This window comes from Mesoplodon mirus (assembly GCF_964341445.2).
Source record: "Mesoplodon mirus genome assembly, chromosome: 4".
Taxonomy (NCBI): Eukaryota; Metazoa; Chordata; class Mammalia; order Artiodactyla; family Ziphiidae; genus Mesoplodon; species Mesoplodon mirus.
In genome coordinates this window covers 40,379,252-40,399,786 of record NC_138979.1, presented here as the reverse complement: position 1 = coordinate 40,399,786, position 20,535 = coordinate 40,379,252, and the positions used below count along the sequence as shown (strand labels likewise).

The 20,535-nt window shown below is 48.8% G+C and overlaps 1 protein-coding gene across 3 annotated transcripts in view; it reads right to left on the bottom strand.

The window, feature by feature from the left end:
• NTRK3 (neurotrophic receptor tyrosine kinase 3) overlaps positions 1-20,535 on the bottom strand; it is a gene marked incomplete at its 3' end in the record, with an annotated part of 369,901 nt that overhangs the window by 52,473 nt on the left and 296,893 nt on the right. The gene's annotated exons all lie outside the window — the stretch shown is intronic.

Below are 20,535 nucleotides of genomic sequence, written 5' to 3'. Positions count from 1 at the left end.
GGGGATGGGGGAGCACAGGGGTCTAGAGCAGGGAGTTCTGCTTTTGAGTCCACGGCAGGAACAGGCACGCTCTAGCACCTTACCTTGGGCGTGAAAACAGGCATCGCATGGTGGTTTGAGGGTTCCACCCAGAATGAAATCTCAGCTCTGTCCCCGACTAGCCCCGAACCTCTCTAAACCAGAGTCAGTAATCGTTAACGTCCAGGATTCTGGCATAATCAGCTATAGTTGCTGGAGAGAGTATACAGCAGTCTTAACAGTTCCTGTGCATGGGAATCCCCTGGGCATCGTGCAGGTCCTGATTCAAGTGGCCGTGAGAATCTGTATCACTAATAAACTCTCAGGGGGTGTCTGTGGGCTGTGGGTCCATGGACTGTACTGAGTAGTCAAGAATCGAGTTTGAATCCTGGTTCCCTCTCCCTGCTAGTTTTTGAGCTTCGAAAAGTTATTTCACCCCAGAGCCTCAGTTTCCTCACCTGTAAAATGGAATTAACACCAATACCTTACTCTCTGAATTCTTGGGAAGATTAAATGACATAATTCACATGAGAGTTTGGCCCAGTGCCATCCCCCCCAACACACATGCGCACACACACGGACACACCACACTGGCTCTTGTTATAACATAATGACTACAGTGCTCCCAGCACAGTGTCCAGTCCGTGATAAGACACCACTAAGTGGGAGTTCTAGTTAACTGGGGGAAGCCTCTACCTGACAAGTCCCGCTCCTGTGAGAGCGAAAAAACAATGAAATCACAAAACCAAGTCCAGAGACCTCCCCAGAACCAAGCTCTGTGCAAAGAGAAGGGCTACCGCGGTCTTGGCTAACTTAGCAACCTAATTAAAAGTCTGCCTGCCAGGAGAAAGCAAAGATATGACCTCAGCCCTCCCACCTATTTGGAAAGAATGCTTCGAAGGAATTGTACAAGAAGTGGGCTGGTGAGGAGGAGAGTGAGCCGGAGATTACTCACCGACCTTTCCATTCATCGTTCAACAGGCAGAAGCCCATTAAATACCTGTATTCACATTATGAAGAGCATCGCAGAGCCAGGAAAGAGGGTTGTCTCGACCTTGTCAAAAAAATAAAAGTTGAGGACAGAGGACCATGGCAGACTGTCCCCAAGAACAAGAGAACACATTACAGGGACAGAGGGGTATGACTGCAGGGCCGTGGTTAGTGTTTTGGTTGGCCAGGGGATTCTTCTCATAATAGACTACACAAATCTTGCTTTTTTCTATCAGAATTATTGGTAGCCCTGCCATGTCCCAGATGACCTGCTGGCCAGGATCTGTGGGTGCAAGCATTTACAGATCATTATTCTCTCTTCCCAGCAAGACAGACCTGCAGGCTTCCAGGCCACAGGGCTGCCAGGGAGCTGCCACTTGCTGCAGGGCTTCACCCCCATCTTTACAGCAAGGGAATTAGAAATCGGTTCCCTCTTCACATCCTCTGCTGCTCTGTCCTAGCCCTCTGAGGAATGGTATTTGTTGGCCTTGAAGGGGAGGCTAAGGGTCTCGCACCGGGAGAAAATGGGATGTCAGGACCTCTCCAAGGAGGCCATCTGCTCATCACTGCACAGTCATTCCCAGGTGACTACTGATGGGCTCCTGCGAGATGAGCATTCTGACGCAGCCTCAGAGTGGAGATGGGATAGCAGATTTATAGGGCCATGCCCGCGCCTCTGAGCCCGCAGGGATCAGTCAGGGATGGAAAGTCAAGGGCACCTGGCTCAGGACCTGGATCCTCCCCCACTATGGGCTGGCCCACCTCACAAAACATCTGGAGTCTCAGTTTCCTTATCTGTAAAATGGGTGTGGGAGGATAATACAAGTTCTTCTTACCTGCTACAAGAGCTATTCTATGTAAAAGTTGGTAAACCTTCAAGTTCTCTGAAATGGTGTGTGTTTTCACCATTATTGATATTATTTTACAAGAGGGGAAAATGAGGGCCAAGTCGGGAATTGCCAACTGGATTGAGATGGGGCTCGAATTCAGAGCATCGGGACAGACCAGAATAGCCAGGCCACTTGAGGAAGAGCTCCCTTTGGCCCCTGACCCCTCCCCAACCCCAGCCTCCCACGACATTGCGATAGGACAAAAATCAAATCACCTAGAGGGCTTATGAAAACTGATCACTGGGGCCTTCTCCCAGAGGTTTCTGTTCAGGAGGCCCAGGTTGAGGCCTGCAAATTTGCCTTTTCTAACAAGTTCCCAGGTGATGTTGATACTGGTGGTCCGGCACCCCTCTTTAAGAACCACCGGAACAGGTTGACATGAGTGGGGCGAGGAATTAGCCAGCCGATGACCAATGTTCACTTTAACAGCTTGGCCTCCACAAGTGCCACAGCCACAGGTACGTGAGACATGCATCACCACTCAAAGACCAGGAGGAGGCCTGCAATCCCGGACTTACCCATGTGGCTTCGGCGGAGTCAAGCCCCCTCTCAGAGCCTCAATCCCTCATCCTCACGATGGAGATTACACCTCTCTTGATTTCTTACATTCTGGACACACCTCTACAAAGGCAGAGCTGCAGAGCTATATATGTTCCTGGGTCCCTAAGTCCAACTCCGGGCTGGGTGACGTCGCTAGCTCCCCCCTCAGAGCTTCTGACTCTCAGCCACTGTGAGTCCAGAATGAGCAGGGAGGACCTCTGAGGAGAGTGGGGCTCTGTTTGCCAGCTGCTGTGCCTGGGTCATGTTTCAGAACCCTTCATCTCCTCTCCCTCCCTCGGCAGCAAGAATCACAAGCCTTGAAAAGTTCAGAAAAGTCACGTGGCAGCCACATAGAGGGGTTTTTCCTTGACCCTCCCTCCACATCCCAGGAGTTAAGAGCCTGGGGGCAGCTGCCAAGCCCCAGCTTCAGGAGGTCAGAGCTTTGACAGCTGTGGGCCTTGAATGTGGCAGGGGGCAGGTGACCATGATGCTGGAAACTCGTCTGCTCTCTGCAAGCACGAAGCAGAGCCAGCCACGGACCAGTGTCTGCCCCCAATCTGCAAATGGATCTCTTTCAGAGACATGGAAACGCCCAGTGGCTCAGAATGAAATTGTTGGGGCTCACTCAATTTGTCTGCAGGGAGAAGTATTTTGAGACCAATACCTGAGCTAAGCCCACGGATGGGGTGGTGAGATCTGAGAAGGGGCAGCAGAAGGAAGGGAAAATAAAAACAGACTCCATCCCACCATAAATCCTCCCCCAGGAGAGAACTTCCTCCCAGCCATAGGGTTAAGAACTCCACAAGGTAACCTGGGAGCTTCGGCTTCGGCACAGAGAGGCTGGATTAGGGCTAAACGCATAAAGCAAATCACTTCCATGTGGAGAACCCCGTGTACAAACAAGACTCTAGACTCCAAAACACCATTCGAGCAGCTTCTTTCCCTGAACCTAAATAGGAAGACACAGGTAAAGGGGATTAATTTGTGCCCAATCCTACTATTTGTAGGATTCCATTCTCATGATAGAATGAACATTCCATTCTCACGATAACCCTGGGAGGTATGTGTGATTGTACCCCTTTCGCAGATGAGAAAATGGAGGCGGGGGTGGGGGGTGGGTAACTTTCCAAAGTTTGCGGAACTAAAATGTGGCCAAAGGACTCTCTCTTTTTTTCTGACTCCTGAGCCTGTGTGCTTTCTGCTACCCGGGGCCGCCTTTCCTCTGTCCTCCCCCACTTAGTGGCCACCAAGACCATCGGTCCAGAGAAGCTCAACCCTCTGTCTTCCCCCTTCCTCTACTCCTGCCTGACTTCTCTAACCCTGTCCATCCCTGGACCCTGATGCAACATCTTCCCAAGGGAAAGGGTAAGAGTCGCCACCCACCCACCCAGGAGGCCCCGGGGAGGAGGGTGTGGGTGGGGAAAGAGTGTGGGAGGAAAGGGCACTGGCTGTTCAGGCCCCTGGGGAGTGGCAGGAATGAGCCATTTTCATTTCTGACGTCCATATGTCTATTGGGGCCTTTTTTGTGTGTTGATTTTTAGCTCACACAGTGCTGCTCAGAGCTGCCTCTGGTGAAGCCATCTGATCCACAGGCCACAAAGTGATGGATTTTCCTAGGAGGCAAGGGCATCAATCTCCTTTTCCTGCCTGGCTGGCCAGCTCAGCAGAGTCTGGGTCACAAGGCTCAGACGTCGGGACATGGGCAGGGGAGGAGGAGGGAGGTGGATACACAGCACAGGCCGTGGGAAGACCTCCCAGCCTCCAGCACTGAGGGGGCTGCTGGAGAGAGCAAGGGGCTGGTATACAGTAAGGAGTGTTCTTGGGAAATGGAAAGGGTTCCTGACTTCTTCTGGCCTGGCTCTTCCCTAACTCCTTTCTTCGGGAGAGCCACCACTGCATTCCCCCAGAGAAAGCCACCTGTACAGCTTCCTGTTCCCATAGGACAGCTAATCGATTCATCAGACAAACACAGACTGAGGATTTCTATGAAATGGTTACTGCACCACAGGACCAAGATACTCATTCCATCTGTGTGGGATTCACTTTTGGGAGGGCTTCTAGGCCTGGAGCAAGCTTGACTTAGGGCAGAATCACTAATCCAAGGAGGTCACCAGCTACCTCTGTGCAAAAGACCTTGGGGCTCTGAGAAGTCTGCAGGCAGGCTGTGTTTACACCCTCATCCTTAATCTGTTCACCTGGGCTGCCTCATCCTGGCAGGCAGAGGTTTTCTGCAATACTTAATGTGACCTGCAGAGACCCACTGGTCATAGATGTGGCCCAAGACATGGGTGACCACAGTCAGCTTCACCTCTGTGTTCTAGGAAAATGGGGGTATGGCAGCCATATACTGCTTATTCATCCCTGCAGACCAGGGATAAAGAAGAAGCATAAAACCCAGGGAAAAACGTGATGTTGCTGAAAGAGTGAGACCTTGGGAAAAGAGACAGGTATTTTCATCCTGACCCTGACACTAACTGTGCCTTACCCTCCCTCAGGCTCTGGTTCCTTATGTGTAGAATGGAAACCTTCAATATCTACTTGGCAGAGTTGTTAAGGGGACTGATATAAAAATGTTTGGTAAAAGATAATAGAAAATATCTGAAACATAATGGACATTTAACAACAGTATGTCTCCTTCCTTTCTGCAAGATTTTGCTTTTAACTAAAAGCTCAATCTACCTGTGAACAAAATAGTGGCCTGGAAAGAAACTTGGAGAAGGGTGGTGATATTCTCCTGAAATAAAATGACATGAGGTTGCATGGGGGTGGTGGGGGGCCAGCAGTGACTCAGGGGGTCACTGGCAGCCTATCTGAGCCTGCCACCATGATATCCAACCTCCTCCTCCTTCAGGTCCAAAATAGTCTGAGGGAGGAGGTTTGTCAGACAATGGAATAAAGACATCAAAGGCAGAGACAGCCACCTGCTAAAGATTGCTATTGATCAACAGAGAAAAAACAGATTTCCCAGGCTTGGCAGTTATAAATAATGGTGATCCTGACTCTGCTGTATGTGAACAGTAAAGTCAGTCCCCCAAAGCCAGCATGCTCCCTCAGTCACACTCAAAATTCCTTAAGAGAAATTCATTGGCCACCTTGGTGTTTTGGCTAATTATTGTTCTAGGAGGCCAAGTATTCATGCAGCACTGAGATTGTCCTTCCCTGAAGGCTGTCGCCTAGGGGGTGCAGAAGCAGGCTTCCCAGCACTCCCAAGGGCTGGCCGTGAGTTCTCTTAGCTGAGTCTTGATGGGTTTTCCTAACCACCCTGGCTTACCTTCTTCCTTGGCCCATTGTAATACCCAGCTCCTAACTGGTTCCTAGGCTCCTTGCTAAGACCCCTCAGATCTTTCCCCCATCAACTCTATCTCACTCCGCACTTGTCTTTTTTTTTTTTTTTTGCGGTACGCGGGCCTCTCACTGCTGTGGCCTCTCCTGTTGCGGAGCACAGGCTCCAGACGCGCAGGCTCAGCGGCCATGGCTCATGGGCCCAGCCGCTCCGCGGCATGTGGGATCTTCCCGGACCGGGGCACGAACCAGCGTCCCCTGCATCGGCAGGCGGACTCTCAACCACTGCGCCACCAGGGAAGCCCCTGCACTTGTCTCTTTTAGCTCATTGTTATCCCTTTGTGCCCTTATTAATAATAAAAATAACTGCCATTTACTGAGCACTTACCCTGTGCCCAGCACCGCGCTAAGTAACACCTCCTCTTCACAACTCTCTTAAACGCAGCTCATTGCTACCCAAGTGCTACAGATGAGGAAGTTGAAGTTCAAGGTGATGAAGTAATTGCCCAAGATCACCCAGCTGTTAGGAGTGGCCCACCAGACTCTAAACTCTGGTATAAGCAGATGGCTACCACCGAGCCCATCCTTCTGTCACAGCCCCCTCACCTCTGTAACTCGTACCCCAGACAGAGGTGCTGATTTCACATCTATATACTCAGCCATAAAAAGGAACGAAATTGAGTTATTTGTAATGAGGTGGATGGACCTAGAGTCTGTCATACAGAGTGAAGTAAGTCGGAAAGGGAAAAATAAATACCGTATGCTAACGCACATATACGGAATCTAAAAAAAACGGTACTGACGAACCTAGTGGCAGGGCAGGAATAAAGATGCAGACGTAGAGAATGGACTTGAGGACACGGGGGAGGGGGGAGGGGAGGGGAAGCTGGGACGGAGCGAAAGAGTAGCACTGACATATATACACTACCAAATGTAAAATAGATAGCTAGTGGGAAGCAGCCGCATAGCACAGGGAAATAGCTCAGTGCTTTGTGATGACCTAGAGGGGTGGGGCAGGGAGGGTGGGAGGGAGGCTCAAGAGGGAGGGGATATGGGGATATATGTATACATAGAGCTGATTCACTTTGTTGTACAGCAGAAACTAACACACCATTGTAAAGCAATTATACTCCAATAAAGATGAACAGAAAAAAAAAAAGAACAGCGATTTTCTTCCAATGGAACCCACTCCTGCCACCCTTGGTCGTCACCACCTGAGGTCCAGGTGAGCAGTGAGGATGTCTTCTGGAGATGAGGGTGGTGCCAGAAGGCAGAAATCCAAGACCCCAATGCCCCGTAGAAGAACAGAGGGTCTCCACAGCCTTGGAGGCTCGTGCATTACAAGGTGAGTCCTGAGAGCAACTGTGTGCAAAAGAGGAGGGAGATTCTTGGCAGGAAAGGGTGGAAGAGGGAACAGGGAGAGGAAGGGAGGATCTCTGAGAAGTGTGTGTTTTCTTTGCACTAGTCAGAACCCAGGGTCTCAGGCTGCCAAAAATGCTCAGAAGAAAACATTAATGCAATACCACACAGTTAATTACACATGAAATGGAATGTCTTTAAATGAAAAAGAATAACATTCCAGGAGCTCCAACTGTGGGTTTTTGAAGCGGCAGGAGGCAGATAGAAGGCCAGCTCTGAATCTTGGAGGGGGAAAGTGACTGCCGAGAGGGCAGGACCCCTGCCTTTGCTAGTGGTGGGAATATCCGCCTGCCATCACAGACCTACCCTAGCCCCTTCTCCTGGCCCAAATGGCTGCGTCTTGCATCATGCCTATGCGTGGCAGGACAAGTGTAACTAACTTCCCCTTTTGTACCATATAAGAGCATGACAGGTAAATGTGCCTTCCCAGCCAGCTACCGACCCTTTGTTGTGGTCTGCAGTCAACCCAGCCAGCTCTCCATCTGGACAGAAGAACAGAGCGTGGCTGTATTGTCCCAATAACTGCTCTTGCAAAGCAATCCCTGGTTGATTTACAGACTAGGAAAACAAGAGGACCTCCTGGCTCCATGTCAAGGATTTTCCAAGAGAAGACATTTCCAAGGCTAGAGAGCCAACAGAAGAACTCTGCAGAATTTCTCTTGGAGGAATAGATATTTAAACTAGTCCCCAGTTACTAACCAAATGGAGGTAACAAGGACATGGAAAAGGATTCCAGGTTGAAGGAACACCAGCGTTGTCTGTTGCTGTCGCTGCCCCACGGTGGATTGTGTGTCTAAGACCCTGATGTTTCTGCAGGCCAGCCCATATCCCATCCCAAGGCTCTTCTCACTGAATTCCACACCCCACGTTATTTTCAGTTTGATGGCTTTGCAAAGGGGCTCTGGAGGGTGCTAGCAGATGTTAAAATCAAAAGGGCAATATCCTGTGTTATTGACTTTGTAGATTGGGTCTAGCACAGGGCCCAATACACAGTAGGTACTCACTAAATATTGAATGAATGAATGAATGAATGAATGAACCGAAAAACACCTCCAGGGCTCTGCTAGAGACTTTAGCAAGAAGAACACTACTAAGAGAGAGGAAGAAGGGAAGCCGAGGAAGTAGTAAAAAGAAAAGAAAGATGAGTGAGTATAGGAAAGGAACCAGAAAGTTCCAAAGAGCAAACTTATTTATGTCCTGGCTCCAAGACTGGCCCCAGGAACCAGGATCGCACGGAACCAAGACAGTTCTGAGACCCACGTCCTGCCTTTCAGTCTCTGGCACTGCAGACTTCTGAGCAAAGTGACCCTGCAGGTCTGCATCTGCCAAAGCTCCGCAAACACCAGGTCTCTGCTCCAGGGCACATGTGCACCCTTAGGCTAGAGGTAGCGGTCTAGGGCTGCAAGACACCGTGTTCCCACCAAGATGAATAAATAAACAGGACACCCTGCTGTTTCTGGAAGCAGTGAAGAGAGAGGATCAGCAGAGGACTGTCTGTTCTGGGGTGATTTCCAGCTCACGTTTCCTGACACAAGAAGTTCAGTGAGTGAGGCTAAAGTTCAGATGTGTTTCTGCCCCCAGGTGCTACCCCTCGGAGCTCAATCACCAGGAGCTCAGACATTTACTGACATCGTGGGGGCCCTGACGTCAGCCTCCCTAACCAAGGCAAACCTTTCCTACCCACTTCCTTCGTCTCCATGCCGTGTCAGCTCTTCCCATGGTGAGAGTACCCCTCTGGCTCTCATTAAGCGTGGACGGCCCGAGCCAAGAGGAAAAAAGCAAAAGAACTCCCCAAGGAGAGCATCTGGAATTGAGAAGTTAGGTGCTGAAAGACGAAGCTCAGGCTCCGACTGGGAATCTGTCCCTCCAACAGCTTGCCCAGCTTCCCACTTCCTCCCCCTCTCTTCTGGATGTTCCCTTTCCAACTTGATAGTGTCAAACTCTCACTCGAAATGCCCATACAAGGGGTTCTTCTGCATCTCAGTCTCCCCAGAGGTCCTTCTCCTCCAGCATCAGTGCAGGGATGCTGCCACAGCCTCCCACCTAACTCTGGCATCTCTGGCACCTGGCATCTAACTCTCTCCCCCAAGTGCATCTGGTGATGTCATGGTTTCCTACAGCAAACATGGTTTCCCAATATTCAAGGTTGCTCCTTCCAGCTCTGGAGCTCTGGGCCAAGACATAGACTGCAGGGCACCATGGAGCCCTGCATCTCCACACAGGAAGTCTTGAGGTCAGGAAGCAGAAACACCTATGAGAACCCCAGGGTGACACAGAGGAAGGTGGACCACAGAACCACAGTCACCCATTCACGGAACATGCCACTGGCCTGGACAATTACTGGCGACCTTGGATCCAACAGAAAACTGAACCCCTTCAGACAGGAAGAGGATGGGCATTGGAAGATGGGCATTAGGAGAACTGTGTAGTCAGAAGCAACAATATATCCAAATATACAAAAAAATACAAAAGGAAGAAAGGATACCAGTATTAGAGGAAGGGGAGTGAAGAAGAGCTTGGCTCTGGAGTGAGACAGAACTGGGTACAGATTCACATTCAATGACACATCTCAGGAAGGAGCATTTGACAATTTACTAAACCAGTCTCAAGCCTCGATGTTTTCCTGAGTGAAATTAAGAAAGTGTCCATCTCACAATGTTGTATCTTTTTCAGTGTAGAAGTCTTACAAAGCTTGTGTTAAATTTACTTCTGAGTACTTTGTGCTATTGTGTACCAAATTTCTAAAATTTTATTTCTGGCTTGTTATTTGCTAGTATACAGAAATACAGCTAACTTTGGTTTTCTGATCTTGTATCATGCAATCTTACTAAATTCACTTAGTTCTAGTTCTTTTTTTTTTGGAAATTCCTTAGAACATTCTACATACATGCTAACGTTATTTTCGAATAAAGTTTTATTTCTTCTTTTCAAAAAAAAAAAGTGTCCATCTCATTGAATTGTCATGAGGAGTCAATGAAATTATGTGTGTGTACAGTGATGTGTTTGCAGTACGTTGAATGAACTCGTGGCTGTAAAGGTTCATAAAGGAACAGACCCGTTCCTTCCTTTCACCCACCCCTTACTCAACCCTCCAAAGATCCTCCTTGATGACTTAATCTCTCTGAGCCTCGATTGCCTCACCTGCAAAATGGAGAGTAAAAAAGAAAAAAGTGCCTATTGCATGGAGGTGTGGTATCTTTAAATGAGATAAGAAGTGTTAAATGCTTAGAACAGTGCAGGGGCACAGAGTCGGTGCTCAATACACATTAGCCTATAGTGTCAGTGCCCTCAGGGTAATCTTTAATCTTAGTTCTGAGAGTTGAGAACTGTGATAACCTGGCCCAACTCAGCTGGGCTCAGACATGCTTCCTTTTCAGCCCCATCTGCACAAAGTGCTCTTTGCTGCAGGCTCACCGCTGCCCACCCCATTATACCCAGTCAGGCCTCCCTTCACCTGGCCTCAGGGTTTGCACCCTGTTCTTCCAGACTCTGTTGGAGGCCCCTGAAGCCCATCTCCACAGACTGCGGAGGCCATCGGGGGGCCTGAGGGGTTCGTGATTGAGCCCCTTCCGAGGGGTTGCTCCCATTTCCAGCTCCCCCTCCCAGAGCTAAGGCGTCCTCCAGTCACGGGCCCCCTCCCTCTCTAAGCCTCCCGCTCTAGTCCGCACTCTCTTCAGCCCTGTATCTGATAGGGTTCAAGGTCAGAGGCTGGAACCTGTGGGTCCCGGTCACGCAGGCCCTGGGTGTGGGCAGCTTGAGCTCAGTGCAGCCGGCAGATTCGTTCCTCACAGCCTCTGCGATCCCGAATCCCAGCCTCCCGTGTGGAAGCCCGCTCGCTCTGCCAGGTGTTTTCCCACCACGTCCTCTGAGCTGACTTCCAAGAGTCCCCCCCGCACCAGATGTTAAAAGCACTGGCCGGTGGTTTCCTGGCCTCTCTCCTGAACCTCCCTCTACTCTATAATTCTGCAACCAAAAACAAAAAAAGATAAAGTTTGAACCGGTGGAAATCTGGGTGCCACACTTGGCAGCTCCGACTAGGTCTAACCAAGTTCCAAGTTTGCTGCCTCTCGGGCACTGGCTAAAGGCATTAGCAAACCCTCGTCTGGTGGCTTGGATCAGAAGCTCATTCTTTCTAGCTCTCCTAGTGCCCAAGGAAATGGAGCCAGATAGAAGTTTGGGTTTTGAACAATGTCAGTATTATTTTTTTCTTACCAGTCCTTTGGAAGATCCCAGAATTTGGGGGCTAAGTAACTGTTGGGACTAATGTCAGTGGAAAATCTGGACAGGAGAGACCTCATTGAATATCACAGACCCCAGACCGGTGTTGCTGACAAGTGGGCAGCTCTCATCGTTAGGTCTGGACGCCCTGGGGTGGCCCCCAGAAGCATCAGCCTCAGGAATCCACATATGACACTCAAGAGCTCCACAAGACGCCATGTTTCCATCTCCTGCAGGTGGACCCCAACTCTCCCTTCCCATCAAGATTGGGGGGGGGCTTCCCTGGTGGCGCAGTGGTTGAGAGTCTGCCTGCCGATTCGGGGGGCGCAGGTTCGTGCCCCGTTCCGGAAGGATCCCGCATGCCGCGGAGCGGTTGGGCCCGTGAGCCATGGCCGCTGTGCCTGCGCGTCCGGAGCCTGTGCTCCGCATCGGGAGAGGCCACAACAGTGAGAGGTCTGCGTACCGCAAAAACAAAAAACAAACAAAAAAAAGATGGGGGATCCCTCTCCTCTCATTTTTCATAGATTTTTGTTTAATGTCACAACATTTATACACCCTCTGTCTACTGTGGCTGCCTTCACCAGAGAGCACTACGACCTCCCTCTCCTGACCCTTACCACTGCTTTCTCGTTCTCTGAGAACAAGCTGTTCCTAACCCCTTGCCCCCCTGCCCCTTCTCCTTGTGGGTTATTAGCCTTCATTGCTGGCCTGCTTTTTACTCCTCTGTGCAGCTGCTCTGCTCCTGTCTTACCTTTTCAGTGTACATGTTTGTGTGTGTGTGTGTGCACGCGTGTGTGTGCTTTCTTTTTCTCTGAAATAGATCCCCACTGCAGGCTCCCGAGGCAGGAGTGAAGGGCTCCTGAACCTCCACGGCACAAAGTGCAAGCAGGGTCCACAGGCCTGGGCTGCTGTTCCCTCCTGCCAGGTCTCTGAGAGGCCAGCCTTTGAGCAGGGCTCCCTTTGCACAGCCCATCCTGGCCCCGCTGACTGCAGGTAGAGGAATTATTTGAGATCAGATGTTTCCCGCACCAACTCTTTTACCCTTTCCCTGTCTCTTCTCTGGGAACTTACCCATTTTCTCATTTTCAGCACAAAAAGTACAGAAGCTGAAAGGCCAGGCAGCTATGGCCCTCTCCTGCAAATGTGTCTTTTGTCAATTACACATGGATGTCATCCTCTATAACTTTTCCATATCTGTGAGATTTTGGATCAAACATATGTGAATCTCCAGTTACTCCAGGTCATGACTTAGGCAGAATGATTTAGGAAATCCAAGTTATAAAATCAGGAAGGAATTAAATATTTGGATGGAAGAACAGTCATGGAAAAAAATGTTATCTGCAAAAGAGCAAAACCGCTTGATAAATGTCTCACTGAAATGAGGAAACCCCCAAAAGAGTTTGTAGCAGACCAGAGTTTAATAAATAGAATTCGCTGTACAGTGCCCAGTGAATTTAACATGTGTGAAAAGCTATGTCATGCTCTTCACCTGATGTGCTGTCTGTTATGTTTTAGTTTTGTGGATGTTCAAAATAAACAGATTAATAAATAAAATCAACTATAAGTGCATTCATAAGTTACCTGACAGCTACAATGATCTACAGGGGTCTGATTTTTTATATATATAAATCTTTTCACTGCTCATGTGCAATTTTGGGGGCCACAGATTTCCCAGGAGTGTGGTTGGGAGAATGAACCGTGAGACGGTACAGGTTTTTGGTCTTGTGGGAGTAGAAAGGGCAGGGGGTGGAGAAGCACTTCTTATGCCTTGGTGGTTAAAGGTCCCAGTGTTGGCATTAGACATACCCAGCTCTGCTACTGACTAGCTGTGTGACACTGGGCATCTTAACCTCCCTGAGATGATATCTCTTCTGATAAGTGTGACCCACCTTAGATGTAAGTAAATGAGATAATATCAGTCTGTAAAGCTCTTAGCACAGTACCAGGCATCTAGTGAGTACTAAGACTGCTAAGACATTCATTTCCACTCTCTTAGCCCAGATAGCTCAGTTTGGGCTGTCTCACACACGCTCACTCACCCTGACACTCGTGGACACAGAGAGGGGGATGGATTCAAAGGTCCTCTCTTCTCTAAGTACACGCCTACTCTGCCTACCCACCTACCCTGAAATAGGAATTTGTCCTCAGAGGCCTCTGCCTGCCACTTTCAGCTATAGGGAACTCCAATAGCTCCAGGCCAGATGCCTTCCAAAAGGCCACTTTGCTTGGCTGATGCAGGCTTTTTGTTATCTGCTGTCAGGAGGGTCAGGAGACCTGGGGACACGGCAAGGCACAGGGAAGCTGGAGGGCAGCAGGCGACACATGATAAGCTCACAGTGGGTGGAAGTCACTTGGAGTAGCCTCTACCTTGGCTTATGGAGCTGTAGGAGTGGCTGAATGGGACACTGGCCAGTGAGTGACTCTGTGTCTGGGTCCTGGCTAAGAAGAGCATGGAAAGAGCTAGAAAATGTCCACCCGCCACAGAGCCTGTAAGTAACCCTTGCTCCAAACCTACCTGGCAAGTACAGCCATTGACCCACCCCAGCCCCCTGCATGGTACTGGTGGTCCTGCACAGAAAAGAAGCCAGTTCAACAAAAAAAATGTCATTTTGACAGAGATGGAAACTGGATTACCCACCTGGACTCTCCGGGGGCCACACAGTCGTTCAATCTGTGATGTAGTTAACAAATGTGCATTAAAGTTACAGTGTGTCTCCCTATGTGTTGGGGACACAGTGGAGAACAAAAGACTGTCCTGGGTCTACAGGAGCCCACTAGTCTAGACCCAGGACAGACGAGTCATGGGCAAGTTCAACACGGTGTGATAAGCCCCACAGGGGGGAGGGGTAAGGAGAAGCCTCCTGCGCCACCTGGAAGGTACATCTAACTGGGTCTCGAGGAATCAGGGAAGACTGTGCAGGGAAACTATCTCTTCTCTATGAGCCTACATTGCTTCCTATATAAATGGGAAAGTATACGTAAAAGTGACCTTCCCCAGCAGTCAGCAAGAAAATACTCCATTTCTGTCATCCTCTGAGAACAGCAATAAAAATGTCTGAATAGCATGCTGCAAGTTACTCCAAGTGCTCATGGACTGTGCCGCTCTGTTTTTTAGTAGGGGGGAGAGGAGGTCGTTTAAAGGAGAGCTACCCAGGAAAGCCAGCCTTGCTCCGATCACCGCGCCTCAATCCTCTGGCTGTGCCTAAAAATCTCCCACCGCTGGGGCAGAGAGGAGGGTTTTATCGCCTCCTTATCCTACCTACTTGGCTACAGCCAACGATGGTCAACATGACGAATAGAACCAGACTGCCTGGGATCAAATTCAGACTACACCAGTCATTTTGCTCTGTGATCTTGGGAAAGTTACTTAGCTTCTCTGGTCTTCAGTTTCTTTATCTATACAAGATTTGGATATAATAATAGTGCCCGCCTCATAGAACTGTTCTGAGTATAAATGTGTTAGTGTGTGCAAACTACTTAGAAAAGTACCTAAATTAGGCAAGCATCATTAAATGTTAATTATCTTCACTATCACCGTTGTCCTCCTCCTCCTCATCAAGATCTTCATCATATGATGAGCACAGTCCCACAGAGAAAGCATTTACACTGGTGACACCCTCCTTGTGTGGTGTCATTAAGAGTTTGGGTGTGGGGGGATAGAGTGGGAGTATGGGATTACAGATGCACACTATAATATATAAAATAGATAAACACAAGGATTTACTGTATAGCACAGGGCACAGGGAACTATATTCAATCTCTTGTAATAAACTATAATGGAAAAGAATTTTAAGAAAATAATATATATATGTATAACTGAATCACTTTGCTGTACATCTGAAACTAAAACAATACTGTAAATCAACTATACTTCAATAATAAAAAAAGATGTTGGGTTTGACTCAAACCCAGGCTTCGCTGCCACTAGCTGTGTTGTCATTTTGAGCCTCAACTTTCTCATCTGTGAAATGGGCTAATAAGAGGACCCATAGTATGGTATTGTTGTCAGATTAAATGAGCTCACCTATAGAAAGCATCCAGCAGAACCCCTGGAACAAAAGGAGCTCTTGGTAAATGGTCATGGCTGGGTTGCTACTAGGTTAACACAGAGGAAGTCAATGTTTACGTTTCATCCGACTGTAGTCACTCTCTCCTTTAAGAAGGGGAGGACATGCTTCATATAAGTGAGAAGAAATAAATCTTACTGCTTCCTTGGCCTCTCAGAGAGGGTGAAAGAAGACAAAAACATTTTAGCTTCCTGCTAGTTCTCCCTGATACTGGAAGTTGGACCCGAAGTAGCTGGCCCATTATTTAGCAGAGCACATTAATTAATCTGTGTAAATGCAAAAGCAGGCTCAGCGCTGAGTAAGGAAAGAACTAAACTGCACTGAATGTTGAAATGTGGTGCCTGGATTTCCCTGAGAGGAGATGAGCAAGGAGAACTTGAAAGTGAAAAAAGGGGGGCCTAGCATCATGGAAGTGGCTTGGTGGCTGGAGGGCCATTCAGCAACAGAAATGTCTAAGATTTCATATTTGGCAATTTGTGTTGCTTCCACATAACCTTCCCATGTAACATCAAAGCTATAGCAAAAGCCACTCTCTGTGATGTTCTGAGAATAAAACACTGAACAAAAGGCACGTTTCACATATCAAGGATAAAGATTCAGGAGAGCTATGGTCCATGTAGATGCTGAGGCAGGTCTGTAAACTCACCCATCCAGTGAAAGCAGGAACTTGGAAGTTTTTATGAGAAGAACAAGACACCCTCAGCCTACCCCATCCCTGGGCATCCTTGGAGGATGGGGTGGAATGTATATGTGGGATGGGGCTCCCACAGTTTCATGTGAAGGATGCTCAGCTGTCATCTGGCTTGTGAAATCATCCTCATTGTCCAAATCCCTACCTGACATCTCAGCTTGAGTGTCTAGTGGTCTTTCACAGGTTGCACAGCCAGAAGAGAACTCTCTCTTTTTACCCTGCCCCTGCCCCTTCCCAGGGCCTCAACTTTCCCCAGCATGGGAAATGACATTCCCATTCACTCAGTGGCACAGACCCCCAATCCACCCATTTTACTCGATGGTTCTTTTCCATAGTGCCACCAGACCCATCCATATATCCGATTGACTCCAACCTCCAAACATTTCTCAAATCTGTCTGCACCCCCACTTCTTCTCACCCCGCTGCCACCATCCTCCATCCTCACCTGGGCAATGGTCTCCCAACTGAGCATCCATTCTTTTCCCACCCCTCACTCCTATGCCTCCACCCCTTCTGGAACACAGTTGGCCAGCCAGGGTCATCTTTAATAAAAAGTAAAGTAGGAAATTTACTATCTCTTCCCTACTTCAAATCTGAGTTTAGGATGAAAGCCAAACTCATTTTATCATTGCCTATGGGATGTGATCCTGCTCTCTGACTGCACCACCGACCCCTCCTGCACCCTGCTTCCTTCCTTCTCACACATTCCAAGCTCAGTGCCACCTTAGAGCCCTGATAGCAGCCCTGACAGAGTCCTGGCTACCTGTCCCTAAATGCCCACTTTCCGACCATTCAGCTGAAAGGGACACTGGATAGAAAGGACACTTCTATCACAAGACACTGTTTAAACTTTCATGCATAGCTCTGCTGCCATCAGAGAGTTGTCTTACTGACTTATTTGTCTGTTTATCCACTGGCCTCCCCAGTGGAATGCCAGCTCCATGAGGGCTAAGGATCTTTGTGTCCCCATCAGAACTGTGCCCCAGCAACTCAAGGGATAGATGAGTGACCGCACGGGTGGGTTTGATTATCATTATTCCATAGGCTCCTGTGACTCTGAAAACCTCCAGTGAGAACTGGAGATCGAGCACCATCCATGGTGGCTGTGGCTTCAGCAGAACCAAATTCTGAAGCCAAGGTAGATGTGCTAATTATTAAGCCAGGGCAGTTCCCAGCAGGAGGGCAATCACAGCTCTGAGTTAATATAAAGCTTAAGGCCGCAGTCATCTGAGCATAGATTCCACCAGTAAACACAAGAATGCCAAAGTTACTGAAAACCAGAACCTCAGGTTTTCCGTCTCCCCTGAAATCCCATCTTCTCCTTAACCTGAGTCCCTGCACCCAAGTGAGGGCTTGATCACAACATTAACTCATTAAACCACTGACACAGACAAAATAAAGAGCCATTTCATCAACTGGGAAGTCCTGAACTGCATTGCAATTAGGTGGGTTCTATGAACGTCTCCAAGGGTAATGGCTAGGAGGCCAGGCATGGAACCTCACTCCATCTCTGGGACACAGGGTGGGCATCCTTGTATGGGCCAGCATATCCTGCCACAGCCTGCCAAGCTGAATCCTCAGCAGGGTGGGAGACTGAGGATGAAGGGGTTTGCCTACTGCATTTCCCAGATTGCACCCTACTAAGCAGCCACGAAGTTTGGCTACGAAGCACCCACAATCAAATGTGCATAGAAATTGAGTTCAGCCAACACTCACAGTAGTGGAAATAGGTGGTATTTTGCGTCCTTTATGAATGTAAGTTCAAGATCTGGGTCTCCTTGCCAAACAAGACTGACCCAGGACCTCCTTCCAGGGGAACCATAGAAAAAACTTTCGCAGTGTAATCTGACTCATCCTCAGTGACTTTGTTCAATACTTCGCTAATGAAACAAAAAGAAATTCCCTCAATTCCCTCTCTTCAATTCTACTTATCTCACTTTTATTTTTCCCTCTTGTCTTAGATGAATCGATAGTTCTTTTTTTTCCAAGGATAACCTCTCCACAAGATGAAGCTTTCATCTTCAGTTTTTTCCATCTACTTTTCAGATACTGTCCCATCTAGTATTTATCTCTGCTCGATATTATAAATCTCTCCCTCCCACTGACTTCTCACCTACAGGATAAGGTTTCCCCATTCCTAATAAAAAGCATTCCTTGACCCTACTTCCCCTGGAAATTTCTCCCGTGCCCCACTTCATCACCAGATTCATTGATAGGGAGTTTACCTACTCGTGCAGGCTACCAAGCTTCAGCTCCCTATTTATTTCTCAAGCCTTTAAACTCTTCCTTTTACCATTTCACTCCCTGACCTGTCACAAAGTCACGGTGATCTCCCGATACCCAAATCCAACAGCTTTTTCTTAGTCCTCATTCCACACAGATGAATCCCAAGTCCTTCAGGGTCTGACCAAAGCTCACCTAAGCTCTCTCATCAATAGCTATCTTGCCCATGACTAGGGGCACTCACTTATCTTGTCAGACATAGATATGATCAGGATTCTGGAATTCCAGGAAGCAGAGAACACACAGAGACTTATCATAATATTGTGTATTACTTCACTGTGCATGACCATTTCAGTGACCAGAGCTAAATTCTCTTTGCAACCCTGATGCATAGCCCTGTGCTTTGAATTAAGTTTAGATACTCATTCAATCCTGGAATATCATTAAGAGAATGTGTGCCACTGAGGCAGAAAAATCCTCAGTGAGTCATATGGGTGAGCTTCCAGGGAAACTGGAAATACTCCTTCCTGGGGGATCTTTCAAAGGAAAGGAGCATTTAATTAATGCCTTAGTTAACAACTTTTGAAAATGAGCAGCTATTTATCAAGCACACACGGTGCTGAGCACGGAGCATTAGCAGTTTTGCAGATCAGCGCACCAGCTGCAGCAGGGCCTGGGGAAGGGCGGGGTGGGGGGGTGGGGGGAGTTAGGCAGGCAGGAAGCAACCCAGACCTGAGGTGGCTGCAGTGGCAGGGCCAATTCCTGGGTGTGCACTGTGCTCTCTGCTTCCTGGGCTGGGGTAGGTCCTGCCGAGGGCATGACTGGATGAAAAAAGCAAGAAATGGACACTAGTATGTTCCTGAGGGCACAAGGCCCCCTTTGGCCTGGGCATCAGTGGTGGCTCCAATCACCTACAACTGCTTCTTTGCAATCCCATTGCAGGGAGGGAAAAGACGGTCTCTCAGAGGTCCTTCCCATGCTATACTTCCTTGATTCCCAGCTAGCCTGGCTTCCAGGAGAATGCCAGAGAGCCTCATATGGTGGGCCACACATGCCTGAGTGGGCTTCCAGGGCTGGCATCTATGGTCCCTCCCTCAGCCTGGCAGATAGGAAGGGCTAGCACCCAGGGATCCTGGAATACATATGGCATCTTGGCAGCCGCCTCTAACAGATGACCCACGAACAGCTTGCCTGGGCTGTAGGTAGTGACACAAACCTAATTGCACTCGTTGGTGTCCATTTCAGTGCTCCTCCCAGGCCCAGTTTTTCTTTCCCTTCCCTGTTACCACCCGAGCTCAATCCTTAATATCACCCCCTTATGCTTGTCTGTGCCCCCATGTGTTTGGGTTCTTTCTGGACCATCTGCTGTGCTGTCCATGTACCTTTCCTTTCCCCAGCACCTCCTCTCCAGCAGATAAGAGCCCAGGAACTCAGAAGAGGGGAGGGTCAGTTTCTCCTCTTGGTCAGCCTCTGTCCCATGCCCACCTCAGAAGGACACTAAGGGCCCTTTTAGGAAAAGAGAAGGGGACTCACTGGAATCCCAGCATGCCCTTTGCTGTCACCACTGAGAGCTACCACAGAGAAAACATGGCTGTTGCTTGGCCTCCAAAGCTGCAGATTTAGATAATCTCATGATCAGTCTCTCCACCGCTTCATCTTTCCGGTTGCTATTTCCTTGAATCTGCTCCAGCTGGTTGACTTCTCTCCAGTTTGGGCCCCTCTTTTTTGGCTGGAAATGTCTCACTCTGAATTGTCTGTGGCCTTTCTTGCAGCCAGCTTCAATCTCTACTGCTGTGCCCCACTCAGTATGTTCCCAGGTGGCCACCTGCTTAAAGGCCAGGGCAGGAGGTCAGGGTACATGGGGACTGCCTCCCAACCCTCACCCTGACCTTGAGAAAGTCAAGCTGCCATGCTTGGTCAGCCATCTGAACGACATATGCAATTAGAGGCTTCACTCAGAATCCCATTAACATTTCTGGACTGTGCAGCTCAGAATCCCCAAACCTAAAATGTGGCAAGACTCTGGCCAGAAGAGCCCTTTGGAGAACAACATTATGGGAATATTGGCAGCGCTTTGAAGTCACCTGGGCAAAGGTAAGGACCCCTACACTCACCAACTTTGTATCCTGGGCTCTGAAGACATCATGTTCCAGAAGGAGATGGCTTCCCTAAATTAGCTCTCTGTTACAAGAGGACA